This window comes from Aulonocara stuartgranti, assembly GCF_965226115.1.
Source record: "Aulonocara stuartgranti genome assembly, chromosome: 3".
NCBI classification, from domain to species: Eukaryota; Metazoa; Chordata; class Actinopteri; order Cichliformes; family Cichlidae; genus Aulonocara; species Aulonocara stuartgranti.
Window position 1 is genome coordinate 39,433,260 of NC_138941.1, and position 15,177 is coordinate 39,448,436.

General features: G+C 39.7%; 1 protein-coding gene across 1 annotated transcript in view; it reads right to left on the bottom strand.

Moving 5' to 3' along the window:
* Nucleotides 1-15,177, bottom strand: part of rbpjb (recombination signal binding protein for immunoglobulin kappa J region b) — a 54,000-nt gene that overhangs the window by 23,949 nt on the left and 14,874 nt on the right. The gene's annotated exons all lie outside the window — the stretch shown is intronic.

The following is a 15,177-nucleotide window of genomic DNA, read 5'->3' on the forward strand; positions in this document are numbered from 1 at the left end:
AAACACGACTTAAAGCGAATGAATTTTGTTCAAACTAATTGCCGTCGTGTTGAGACACGTTGAACATCAATGGGAAAAAACCCCCACTGGGTTCAGATCAGCTAATCGGTATATTTAGTATTACTACTGAATTTCAGAAACTCAAGTTCAGCAGCTGAACAAACGACGGTTCTTCAATAGCCGACGCACTCAAACAGGTGTGAAGGGTTTGAGATTACAGAGATTTTAAATGGTGCTCAGAGAAGCCCTAACCATATTTATCTGTGTGACTATAAGCTATAATCTTAAAACAACACATTAATTTAGCCTTACTATCAATAGGATCTTCACAACACACACCCCAAAGACAAAAAAAACAAAAACAAAAGAAAAAAAACCCAACACACACACACACACACACACACACACACACACACACACACACACACACACACACACACAATAATACAAAAGCAGATTTCTGGCTTTGTGTTTGCAAATCTAAATTGTAAAACCTGAACAAGAACATTGACTTGATGAATTTTTTGGCAGTGCCTCCAATGCACTGGTGCTGAAGGCATATTGCAGCGATTTAAAAATTACAAACCACGGGGACAGAAATTCTCATTTTTAAATACTGGTACTGCAGCAATTTAATTACTTCATTGGTATTTCTGAATTAACAGCAAAAGCGTGAATTTCAACAAGAAAACTGATCTTTTTAATTTCTCCTGTGAATGCAAATTATTCTAAAGTATTCAGAGTGTGCAAAAATACAGATCGAAAAGCATTTTAGCTGAACCCACTGACATTCTGCCTGCAATTTTGTAAAGAAAGACCGCTCCGTGGCACGGCACTCCTCAGGTTAAAAAGGTCTCCGTTATACTGACGGTTCAATGATTCTTCAGGGAAACGATACAAATAAGCAGAGAAGGTAAACGTGCTTAGTTAATGTGAGTCAGCCGAGGACCATAATGAAACAAGAGCTGGACTGACTCGTTTGGTTGATTGATTGATGATTTCCCCTCCCTCCATGTATGGAGTCATTACTCTATTACACACCAACTCAAAACATCCGTAATAAGAAAAGAGAAACAGAACAAACATGGAGGAAGTGCTTAACCCTCTGATTTAAAAGCATGAAAGAATATCAAACCTCTACTACAACTGCTACATCTACCTTTGTCTGACAGTGAGCAAAACTCAGTTCAGTCCTTTGTTATTAAAATGTTTTTGTGCTCCACATTTACATTATCCTGTCCTGTTGCAGGTTCTATGTGGATAAACTCTGAAAGCAGAGCAGGGCCTGCTGTGGGTAGCAGCCGTGTAAGACGCTGTGGTTGCAGTTCAGTCAGCAGGTCCTCTGATAGAATAACAGGAGAAGCAAATAAATGGCGCTTTGAGGACCCAGCAGGGGCTGGTTGGTAGGCAGCAGCTAAACTCGCTAATTAAAACGCATACAGTTCATCATAAATAAACTAAGGGCACAGTCCAAGCTTTTAAGGTGTGTGTGCCTAAAACAATGTCCATTAACAGAAGACAGCATGGTGACCAGAGAAGGAAGAATTTGTGAATTGTATATTTATTCTCGAGCAGAGGTGACTTTGCAAACATTCGTCATGATACAAAAGCCTGAATTTAACTCAAACTTTTGGGTGAATCATGACTGGGATGGATAGATCGTTTATTCTACCCAAACGGAACAAAGTGACGTGAGTTTGTGCTGAGAGGGCTGCTCTGCACAGTTTAAACCCAAACGCAACAAAAGAAGAAGATTACAGGATCAGTCAGGTAACCATTTTTCGCCCTCGGCTTAAGGTTCATGACCCGACTTTAAAGTCCTCAAATTTCCGTGACTATGAAGACGTCACACGCTACCAATCACTAAAGTTTCTGCCCCAAATGCTGAAAGCTGACTTGAAGTCAAATTCAGTGTGCTGGAAAACTGATGAATCAATATACTGTCACTGAGTCATACTCAAACTCTTAGTAATAGATGTAGCAAGGAAACTACCGCAAACAACCACATGTACGACGATGGGGTGTAAAGTTACAACATATCTCAGCTGAGTGTGACGGTTTTATGGTCAACTTATTTCTTTTATGCTTGTAAAGCAACACGTCGAGCCTTTTACACGCAATACAGAGAAACTGTTTCACTATTCTCCTCAGGACTGAAAAAAAGAAACAAATCTGCAAGGAACAAAATCTCTTTAGGGTAATAAGTCACTGCTAACCAATGAAAACATGTAAAAAAAGGGGAACAAATGATGTGGTTTTGTGACAGGCTGTATCTGAAGACACAATTTAAAAAGACTTCTTTGCCAAGTTGTAGACACAACACTGGTTTGTCTGTCGAGTTCGGTGCGCTTCTCTAATTAAACTCTGATTAAACAGGTCAGAGTTAAGTATGTTAACATTACACTACTGGTTGGAATTAGTCAGCTATAAGGACTGGACTGAAAAAGCAGCCAAGATCCAAAGAAAAGCTTTGACAGATGTAGAGAAAGCCTAGGGGTATCGCTCAAAAACATGCTTTAGAAAAAAGGAAGGAAAGGGAAAAGGAAACAAAGGGGCCCAAGACTTTTGCACAGTACGGTAGAAACAGTCGGCATGGATACGTGTGCTTGATTGCACCTACACCTTACAACCTCAGTGGGAGCACAAAGAAAAGCCATTTGTCTGAGACTGACCATTACGACTCGGATCCTGTGTACTCGGGTTGGATGAAGCCTCTAAACGATCGTAATAAGGGTTTGGGTGTGAAGCAGCGTGAAATCGTCAAAATTACAAGCGCTAAATCAAAAAATAGTGGGTGGCAAAAAAATAAAGTAAAAAAATACAATTAAGTAAGAATCCAACATTCAGACCACCTTCTGTTTTACAAGAGCGGGTGTCGGTGGTCAGGAAATTACACTTTTTTTGTTTTCTTCCACACAAAAGGCTCCAATATTCTCTGAACAGTTTCTCAAATGAAAAACGCTGCACACTCTTTATCATGTGTGGCTTAATTACCAGCGAATCAAGTGATCTCAACGGAGGCCGGTTAGCTCGACAGTTATACTGTAATAGAGCGGTTTGGAAGCATCAGAGTTTTGTGCACAGCTCGGTGAAATAAGAGCTTGAAAACAGTGTCGGTTTTCTATTTATTGACTCAAGGCTGAAGTTTTATTTAAATTTAAACCCCAAGAATCAGAATCTGCAAAATAAATTTCACACAGACCAAGGACCCATCGTTAAAATATCCCATTTTGTCGGACATTAACCCAAAAAGAAAGAATCGGTTCACCGTCACACACGAGAATGAGTCTGAAAGGCAAATGGTTGGTCAAACCTTCAAACATACACATACCTGCTATCACAAAACTGGCTGGGTTTAAGGGCTTATGTCTGCAGATCTACATATTAAGTTATTAAAAGGTGGTTATATAAAAGTGCCCAGTGCCTCTACGAAGAAATTTATTTATTTATTTATTTATTTTAAAGTTGATTAGGATTTTCATTCTCGTGTAGGATGTGGTAGCTTTGCATGCTGCCTGTAAGTATGTCACTACATCGTAGATAGCATCAGTAAACACAGAGATACTGTGTCACTCAACTGGTTAGGGGTTTTAGCATGCAAACCTTGGGCGCAACTTTTAGAAAAGTAGTCTTGATGCCACAAAAAGATGGATAAAAATAGCACGAAAAAACAAAACAAAAAAAAGGCAAGGGGAAGAGGGGATGAAGGCCAGGAGAACGGGAGAGAAACTGAAAGCATGATCTGTGCCAGAGACAGACGGAGCGAGTGGAGGTGGAATAATTATAAAGGAGGACAATCAATAAGGTTCCCACAGTGAAACACTGATGCCTCAACAAGCTAATGGATTCCAGACGGCTCTCTGTTCTCTCCCCCTGCTTCCAAACCTCACCCGAACCACTGAAAGCAGGGACCGAGCGAGGAAGGAACAATACGGGGAAAGTGTAGGGGAGATTACAGGAGAGGCGAGCAACACCGAGAGGATGGTGCATAGAGGAAACAGGGTGAGGAGATCAAATTTAAGGATTTAGAGGTGGATGGAAGAAGAAAATAAAGACTGCTTCCTTTCTTTTCTATGTCTACACTTAGTTTTTTTTTGTGTGTGTATTGAATTCACTACTATAAAATGAAAGTAAAGCCTGCAAAATTTATTATAGACAGAATTTACAATACGCACTGATCTCTAATCTCGCACATTCTGATTCTTCATTGGGGTTATATGCAAACATTGCGGATGGCAAGACTGATTTTACTGCAAAGTAGAGCACAGAGATCAAGGCGGTCAATTGTTAAAGAGTTAGCAAGTTCTGTGAAAAACCACAGTCCACATTTCCATTCACCTCCACAGACTCGAGACACAAAACACCAACAAGAAAAGACCTAGCACAGGAAACCACAAAAGGTAGAGCTGCAATGGCAAAAGAAAGGCATGCTGACTGTTGCAGCTGCAGTTTTCGGGTAGGCTTGCCTACAGTCAGATGTCTCGTTGCGTGCCAAAGTTCATCAAAGTTCAGTTCGCGCTTTGGTGACTCAAGGGTAGCACAAAAAGCAACCTGAACCCCATCAAAAGCGAATCCTCGGAGTGCACGGAGATGAGATTTTTAGCTACACTTGAGCCTTTCTTGAATAGTTTTCATTCACTTATTAATGTTGCATGCTTCACTGCGTTCATCACTCCTGTTCAGCTGATTTGCCTCACTTTGCGCCAGCATTTTAATGCACTTTGCATCTCCTTGGGGTGCTAGACAACAAGTTACTAAACATAAAAATATGTCTCATCTTTTCCTTTGGACTTCATGACCTAAGGAATGAGTAAGAATTTTGTCTGATTTCTTCCTCCTCCTCTAACACTTTCCTATGAACATGACGAGACACAGGGTTTCATAAGCAGTTTAAATGGGACATTTGAAAGTTGAGTTACTGCTAAATAGCCAGCCGCAACAGGTAGGTTGGTAGCCTTAGAAGAAGAAAACAAGAAAAGAATAAAACCTCATTAAGCCGTCACTGAAGGTGGATGCGGTGGAGGAGATACAGTTAACCAGGAAGAAGTGAGGTCATACTAGCAAATGCTTGTTAGGGCAAAAACGATGAAGGAAAGTTGACAACCAACCAACAAAGATTTTGTGACCCGGGGCTGTCTTTTAGTCATTGCTGCTCCAGCAGGAAAACCCCCACCCTGAAATTGGGTTTTTAGGAAGTGACGAAAGCGCAACTCTGTAAGAGACAGGGCTGCATGTGATTCATAACTCAAGACAATCCGAGAATTTCAAAGCAACAGTGCAAAAAAAGTCTGTTTTGGCTTTATCATGTATCTGTTGTAACCCCTTTAAATGTGCTGCAAACTCAAACCCATGTTTTGTTATGTCACCTTTCCTTCCACATGTGGCTCTCCTTTCTAAATTTGTCTTAAAACTCACTTATTAAAGCCAAACTTTTATCCTCCTCAATCATTTGGTTCCCACTTGCTGCAAGCACCAATATTTTCCCTGTTTCCTCCCCTTTTTCAGTCTTTTACATGTGTGTTTATAAACCCTGTAATGGCCCTTTGTATTGTGGCCATATCCTATTAGGAACCTGATAGGCCCATTAAAATGCTAAGCCAACTTGCTAGTAGCTTACCTTGGCATGGTTAGTTATGGGTTAGTGTGCCAAGGGCAGTGAATAGATATGAGCAGGGACAGTGAGTCTATTTACAAGTGTGCAGTGCACGGCTATGCCCTTACTCTGGAGTTCCAATGGAAAGCATGAGTGATGTCTCTGTCAGCTTACAAAGGTGTACTATTGGTGCCTTTTGAGTCTTGGTCTGTATGTATATGTAATTCAGTAATAATCAATTAAAGATAAGTACAATAAGAGAATGTTTTTAATTCCATATTTTGAAAAGACAGACAGAGGATGAGCGATAATCATGCTAAGCAGGCATGGAGTTAGTCAGGACACAAAATCTGAAAATGTTATGGGACTTGGGTTTTCAGTTTAGTATTGTAGGAAGAAGAAAGTGGTTTCCAATTTGTTTGCCACAGACTTTGTGAAATCAGCTACGTTCTATAGGCTAAATTTTGCAGTAGCTAAGGTTATCCAAATGCTCAAGCGAACATAATATAACTAACTTTATACCTCACAGTAACGATAGCAGGCTACACAGCAACCACCCTAACATTTCGGTCCGTCTTCTCATAAATCTATGAAATTAATATTTTAAATAAAATTAATTTAGGATTACATGCAGGTTTTTGTGGGTACTGAGAAGTGTGCAACCCTACTGTCACAGACTTCTAAATTTCAGGTATTGTGACACGTCTGTGAGGCAATTCTGGTCATTTATTTGCCAACGTTTTTGAGAGACAAATGAATTTTCAAGAAAGCAAATGCCCACCGCTTCCTATTTTTGGTTCTCCAAACTTGAGAATTTGATGGTGTTTGCGGGTTTTTTATTCTTTTTGGTTAACTCAAACTCTTTCGGACTTTTTTTAAACAAAGACAATCTAAACACACTTCATCATACTGTCAGAATTTCTTACAGTCTAAATCCTTCTAAGTGGAAAGTAAAGACAGATGAGTCAAAGATGATGTATATTAACCACAGCCCTGACTTCAAAATTGTAGCATAGACTTGACACTGATATTTTTAGAAGGGAAAAAAAAAAAGATTTTTGTAATCAAGTTTTAAGGGCAGTTTGTTTTCAGATTTGGAATTTTATGGTGTTATCACTGGGAGAAAAATCACAAACAAAAAGGTCCACCCCACACTTCTTCCTCTTAATTTGCTGCACTCTCCTCCCACCCCCACCCCCTCTGTATATATTAAATAATGCACAGCCACATTTTAACTACAACTGCATGCACAGTTGATGTGTAGTTTACCACAATTGTGGGTTTTTTCTCAAGATAAAGGCCGACTTAATACAACCGCACATTCTCAGTATCAAAAATACACCGAGTCTGACATCAGCATTTCTTTTCTATTGCATTTTCTACTACCAGACTACCAGAAGCATCTCGCTTTGCGCCGTCTGTTGGCTTCACTGGCTTGTGAGTGACAGAATGAGGGTCCTGACAGCACAGCAGATAGCTACCGGCTGAAAGTTTTTGACAGAGAAAAATCTGAGGAGCACAAAGTTAGAGGAGTGCTCCCTTCTGTCATGTCACCTGTTTGTTTGCCTGAACCAACGCATGCATTAATCTAGGATGCTTAAGGGAACGTGACAGAATAGTTTGGGTATTTCCGTTCTTATGCAGCTTTGCAAACCAAAGACTGTCAAGCTTCACCTTTCCAGTGATGGATTAGGTTCACCAAACGAATTGTTCTTAATAGTGTTTGGAGCAAAACCGTACCGAAAGGAAGAAAGGAAAAAAAAAATGAAAAAAGGTTTTTCCCCAATACTGCCAATATCATTTGTTTATATTACTAATTCCCAAAAGCACCTCTTTGTGATTCAGGCTGACTGGGAGTGCACACAGATGGCCACAAATATTCACAAACTGACACCAGACTGACACTTTAATTTCTCAGAGGGTGAACACAGGAGCAGAGACAAGGTGGCAGACCGTATTCTTGTGGTAGCTTATTAAAACCCAGAACCTCTAACCAGCAGCAGACACGACTTAAGACGCAGAGTGAAACTCCTCGCTAAACCTCCCCTCGGGCCTCCTCCGCACAACATATGCACACAAGTCATAGCGACCATCGCTAAGACAAAAGCATGCACGTTTGTCAAATGTAGACAAGAGACAGCTGACGTCAAGACATGAAACCTAAAAATCTGATTGAATCAAGTATTTGAGTCACTTTATTCGATGCAAATCGAAATGCTACAAGAACAGAAAACCATTCATCCACTCCCATCAAATGACTCTCTAATGACTCTCTAGAGCCAATAAGTTAAATTGATTCATCAAACACCATAATTGCTGGTTGCAGCTTCTCTGAAATAAAAAAAAAAAAAATATTAAACCTCCCCCCAGTCTGCAACTGGCATCAACATTTTAATTGGGGGGTGCTTTTCTTGATGAATTATTACTCTGAACAACACATCTGTAATTCCTCTCGAATAAAATTAACCTCTGGGTGGAGCGTGGTGGGGAAACGGGGCGGTTGTCTCCCATCCTTCTCTGACAGGTAGCATGACATATGAGGTATTTGTGACAGAGAGGGTTGGCAGTTACTATGAATAGAGGACCACCACCCGCCTCCGCGTGCTAGCACGCGAGCGCACGTTAACACACATCGACACATGCACACGCAACGGGGGGCTGATTGAGAGAGTGTGAACTCCGCCTGCCGTTCAGACGGGGATGTGTTTGACAGCTGTGACTGACAGTCCAAACAGTGCTGAGGAAGGAACGAAAAAAAAGAAACACGTCAACACCCGAAGGCTCAGAAGAGACACGAAATGCACACCCCGACACGGCCTCGGTGTGTGCTCGACTGAAAACGCACATCCAAAAACACATACATGCTTTTTGCTCTGTTGCTCAGGCATGTATCTGATACGACAAATCAAGCAAGAGGAAAGTTGCATTTTCTGTTCCTCAAACTTCTCCAGTCCTTGGAAACACATGTAGTAAGAAGACTCCATTTTTATAGCAATTTCAAGTCCTGATTCTAAAAAGGAGACATTTTTTAGACTATATGCCCTTCAACGAGTGATATTTGCAGGCCGCATAAACTGTTATGCAAATTTTTTGCTGTTCGTTGACATTTCAGACCTGCTTGTTTTCAAGCATCCCTAGAAGGAAGTGACAAAGTTCAGCAGAAGAAGAAGTGGCTGCTTTCAGCAGAGAAGTACTGCAACACCAGACGAAGGTGGTGCATCTTATCAAGCCGAGCGGCGTCACGTTATATATACACAAGAGCTAAAAAAATTTCTCACATAATACTGATGGAGAGTGATATCTGTGGTCAGGAAAAGGCACTTAGAGCAGCTTTTCTAGATAACATGATTAGAAGTGTTGCAACACGCACACAAAAAGCACCAGATATAAAACAAAACCCAAATCATCCAAGGCAGATGATTTGTAGATTTAGCTCCCTGCCCTCACAACATGTTTTTTTTGTGGCATTTTAAGGAGGTGAAGCTCATGTAACTATAAATATAATGAATATATACAGTCTTAATTGCAATTGCAACATGAAATCATAGTGGCGAAGGAAAAAAAAAAAACTCCTTCAAAGGAAACCCAGCACTACTGAAAAGTTAAGCCTGCTGACGACAGGTCCTGTTGCTGTTTTCTGAACCAACGTTGACAAAAACGGCGCAGAAAGCGTCGGCGCTGATGACGACAACATCAGTTGCAGGATATTTTCTTACATTTCCTTACCACAAGGTCACTGGTTAGATGAGTAAGAAGCAGATATAAAATGACTGTGCAGGTGACACTGCTAGATTATAAAGAAGCCTTAGCAATCTGCAACTCATATGCCCTTCAAATGAATGCATTTACTGTAGCTGATGCTCCTTTTCAAAACAATCAACAGTGACGGGGGTTTCTGTGCTGCTCCAGCTTACGCGGCTGCTAATGAAGACACAGCATGTCTCGTAAAATCTCCAAAGTTTACAATACAAATCACTCCGCCGTCATTTAAACTTCAGCTCCGATGCTGTGGAAATGATGACATCTCTAGTCGAGAACTTCCATATTTTGTCTACATTTCAGAGAGAAACATGCACAGAGACAAGCGCGCACATCTGCCTTCTGTAGACCCACTCGCTTCCCCGGGGACCGAAACACAACATACAGACGCCAGACGCCATCATTCATGTGATCGAGGTCAAAGGTTAAGGTGTAGCCTCTGGGGTCAACTAGAAGGCAGGGTGTTGGTGCGCTGGTGCGTGTGGACGTGGCCTGATCCACATTATACTACCAAACAATGACGGGTCTGCCCTCAAACTGCTCTCCACTTTCCAAGCAGAAGCACGAGGCTTCCCCTGTTAACTGCAGACCGCAACATAATTAAAAAGGTGTTCCAATCACTATTTTTTTTCCAGACATTTCATTAAAAGCAATTTCTTATGACTAAGTCACCCTGTACTTACCAAGTACGCATTTCAATCCGCACCTAATTAAGCTGCTTTTCACACATCCGCCACACTTGTGGCCGAGTACACTCTGATAGAGGCCATGTGTGAATATGAAACCACATGTCTGAATCTATGTATGTACTTGCATTTACACCTTTTAGCCGCTGAACACAGAGCACACCCGACAGTAGCATGAAGGAGACAGGAGGGATAAGATGAGGGATTAGGCCTATAAAAAAAAAAAAAAGGTGCCTGGTTTCCCAGCCTGAGGGCTGATAGCAGATATCACAACTCCATGGAGTGGCTGTACACCTCATTTTCAACACCTTGCCACCTCACAGCTTCCACTGGCCCTCTGAGTGACACCAAATATATGAACCCTGCTCGAAACGAGGCTAAAAACATGGTCCACAGTTGGATGCAACTCCTTTTCTCTTTCTTACAACATTTGTTAAGCAGAAATCTGCAAACAACCAGAGCATGAGTCTACAGACTATGTAGAAAAAGAACTATGGATTCCACTTTAGGGCTGCAGCTAACGATTAGTTTAGTAATCCAGCAATCTATAGATTATACCACCAATTAATCGGTTAAGAAATAAATTTTGTCTTATTAGTGAGAAATAAAGAGGAAAAAAAATTACCTTTACTTTGTCTTCCTGGAAAGCTTTCTGACAATAATAGGAGGCAAAATGAGTTTTGACAGTGTTTTATCTCCTGGACGAGGCAGATTTGGTGTGTGTTCGTGTTTAAGAGTTTTTGTGCATGTGTGTCTGCATGTTTAAGTGTGCTACTGAACAAATGCGTTTGTGTCTGTAAGCATTTAAAGAGGGATGTGGTGGCTGCAATAAAGAGAAGCAAGCATATCAGCATTCTAAAGTTTGCCCTGTGCTTTGATGCAAAGTTTCCGCGCTGCTGAAAACAAGACGTTATGATGGTGTGGGCGTTAATTAATAATCATTTAATGTCCAACCTAACAACCCTCAGGTCAGTGCCTCAGAGTTTTACTGGCCCACGTACATTTTACTGGCTTGTGAACAAAAGCTTCTCCTTTTTATAGAAGCAGTTTAGTTAACACAATATTTTATATTATTGCACCTTCAATCTGAAAAATATTATGAAAGTCTTGAAATTAATATGGTCTAGTAGACCCCATGTCCCCCTTTAGACTCACCCCTGTTTGCTGCAGGTATCTTCCATATAAAACAGAACAGCTGTCAGACAAGTTAACAGCTCATCTGCATATTTTAAATTAACCACTGGAGGCTTACTGCAGATTTTTCCCTGCATAAAACAAATGGCGGAGGATGGAGTAGCTACAATCTTTGCTTTTCTTCATGACAGAGTTACTGACCAGGTGGTTTAACTGTGATTATAGAAACAGCTCTGCATCAAAGCAAAGCATGTGTGTTGAGGATCTTTTATAAATCTAATGATTCAAATTAATCAAATCGTCGCAGCCCTATTCTACTTACATGATTCATTCTTTGTAGATTCTCCTGTTGCTTTGATTATCGGTGCAGGACAACACAGGTTCTCATCATCAGTGCAACTGCACACTCATGTAAGCCTGAACACATTGGAGAAACTGTGGTAGAAAGGCATGCATGTGACTGTGGTGTGCCACAAGTTTGTTGTCATCATTTTGCAATGTGCAACAGTCAGAAAAACATGCCTGCATTGATGCAAGAACTGATAAGCTTGGAGAAAGTTGATTTTAACTGATTTTAAGGGCTCCTCCATGGGGGGGAAAATATTCTTTGTGTGCAAAGTTGGTCCTAATACCTTTTATAAAATAAAAATAAATAAATAAATAAAATAAAAAAGGTCAAACACAAGCTAAAAGCTGGAATGGAAAAAGAGCAAGACGGGCGGCATCAGCAGTTTTATAAACAGATTCAGTGAACGGCTTGCAGATACTTTCACTTCTTTAATTTTTTTCATGATGCTTCAATTCCAACATTCACGTGGTTTAAATATTTGTTCCTGAAATACAGCAAGATACTATATACTTCAATGAAATGAAAATACAACTGTTCTCTGAAAAGTGTTACTAGATGTAGCTGGTCTTCAGGGTTTTCCCCTCTCAAAAATTGTGTTTAAAAATTGATAAAAAAAAAAAAAATGATAAAACGATATTAATCATGACTAAAATTAATATTAAATGAAGATGCATTTGCAACTAGAGCAGGGCGATATGGCCAAAAATATTTATCACGATATATATTTGAAAATTTGCGATAACGATATAACCGACGATATAATTGATGCGAGACAAAATACAACTCCACAACATTACTAGCGCAAAAAGACAACCTTCCATTTATTTTCACTTAAACAAGAAGCTGGTTTTTATGTACATTAAAGCTTTATAAAAATGTAACAGTGCAAATGCAAATTCCTTGCTGAAAGTTTAACCAAAAGGCATTTCCAGTAGAAATGGGCTGACATATCCTGAGCATAACCATGTATAATATCCACTGAAGTTAAAAAGAGGTGCTTTGCAACATTAAACTGCAGTGTGCAGTACGTATTTTTCGGACCATAAGGTGCACGGGATTATAAGGCACATTAAGCGAAACAAAGCAGTCAGATAAATCAAACTTTATTAAACTCATTCTTCTTGCTTCCTCCACTTCTGTACCATTGATTCATTAATGTTGAATTCTCTGGCAGCTGTTCTATTCCCATGTTGTTGCAGTATATTAATGACTAACCTTGTATTGTGGATGGATTATCTCAGTTGTTCTCCTGACTGAAGTTTGGTCCGTTTACAGTATCCTGCCATGCGATTGCATTTGTCTCTAACCATGAAGAACCTTCACGTTAACTTTTATAAGTGGAAAAGTGTTAGTGTTCGTCCTCCAGCTTCACTGTTTATGTTATGCTAACATAGCTGTGTCGCTAGCGATCACGTAGCACATCATTATATACCAGCTAGCCCAACTTCAGTAACCCTACAAACGTCACTGCTGTTTAGTTTCCTGTCTTCATTTATGTTGGAAGTGATAGCAGAGCTGTACGTTTGATTTTTTTCAGAAATCTCTCCGTCAGAACATGCTATATCATGCTTAGGTAACTAGCGAAACTAGCGAGCTAACTTCCGCTAGCTTCTTGCTAACTTCTAACTCCGTTAAATGTAATAACTTTTGTTTTCATGGATGCCTGGAAGTTAAACTTTATAGTTACACCTGGTAAAGCAGCAATGCTGATCGTTTTATTAAAGATGAAAGAATTTAGACAGTTTTTAACTCTCAGTGATGCTGCAGTGTTGTTTGACCTGAAGAATACGGAGTTTAGGACCCAGATTACTCCCAGATTTAAGAGCATCTTAGTCCGACAAATATGACAATAACAACGGCCGCTTGCATGTTCTGCAAAAAAATGTGCTTTGTTGTGTATCTGACGGACAAACACCAAACCAGTTCCACATCACGGAAGTTGCACCATTTTTACAAACCAATTCTGGTTCATCTCTTTCACTCAACAATCGGCCATGTGCGTATGAAAACAAAGGCACTGCGCATGCGCGTTTTACTCCCATTCTATCGCGATATTTCATTTTCCTATCGTTGCCTAACATTATACCGGTATTACCGTGAACGGTATAATATGGCCCAGCCCTATTTGCAACAGTATCGATACAAATGGTACCTTCTTTGCCGCCTCCAGACAGACGCACATTTCCTCCCCCTCAATAACAGCTGAAGTAGGTAACATTCATAACACTGAACAACACTTCAGGAGGAATTTCAAAAGATTTCAAGCTTCAGTTTCCACAACATTTAAGCATTAAACACTCACCATAAATGTTAACCTGCTAGCTGGCACACATGAGAACTTTAGCCCTCAAACTATAAGCAATTACCCAATAGCTACATTTACCAATAGACACTAGGGCTGCCACAAACGATTATTTTGATAGTCGACTAGTCACCGATTATTTTTGCGATTAGTCGACTAATCAGATCATCATCCATTGGACATAAAACGTATAGCTTATTGCACCAGCAGCATCTGCTCTTATATAACTATCATTAGCTTACAGCTTTAACTGTTTAAGGTCTGTGCTAACTAAAAATAAAGACAAGATGATAGTTTATTAAACTTCACTGAAACAATCTGCAAATTTCATTAAAATTTAATAAACTCCTTGCTATCTAAAATATAACGGGACACCGGAGTATATTCTCGAGCATCTCACACTTCTGATAATCAGTTGTCTGCTTGAGGTTTATTCAGCTGTGGAAAACTATAACTTTAATCTCAGCCAAACCGATTTACTCAGGAATAAATAAAATACTAAAAAAAAGCCAAACAATAACATTTTGAAGTTATCTAAGTGACTCATATATATTTAACCTGAGTAGCGAAAGACGGCAGCGGGTTTGAAAACGATTTGCCGGGAGTCCGGTGTTCTCACGGGCTCTAGTGAGCCTTGCCCCCGGCTAGCTATCGAGCTAGTGGGTATATATATATATATTTTTTAGTAAATATATTTTACTAATTATTTATTAAATAAATAATAAATAATAATTTATTTATTTACATGTAATGCAATTAAATAAATAATTCATAAAATGAAAGAAACCTCTAAATCTAATTTTAAAAATACTTATTTTGTTAAATCTCCAAGGTTAAAATTTTCCCTGTGGTACTGAACATGCTATTGAGTATTTTCCTGGGTGTCCGTATCAAGTTTAAAATACCAGTATTGTGACAACTCAAAGTATTGATGGGGTACACTAGGGGTGTAAAGGTAATAAGATTTATTTTTCATTATGTCTTTTGTTTTGTTTTTTAAAGTTTAATAATTTTTATATTTCAGCGCATTTTCAATTTATGCAACTGAAAAAAGTAATCATGGGGGGGAAAAAATCCTGTTATCCTCTTACTGCTACAGTCAAGCGTCAACAATAAGCTGTTGACTCCCTGCCACCATGCTGTAGGTGCTAGATACCGCATGGCATATTGCCAAAATGTTACAGGTGACGCTCCTCCTCTTTAACTTGCTCTGGGACTCAAACTGAAACATTTTTTACCACACACACTTCTGCCATCATGCGATTCTGACATCTAAGGTGCTGCCAATACAAATCAGGCATAAACACGGTCGATTTGGATTTGATCTCATCTGATTAGTGCCAAAAAACTTTCC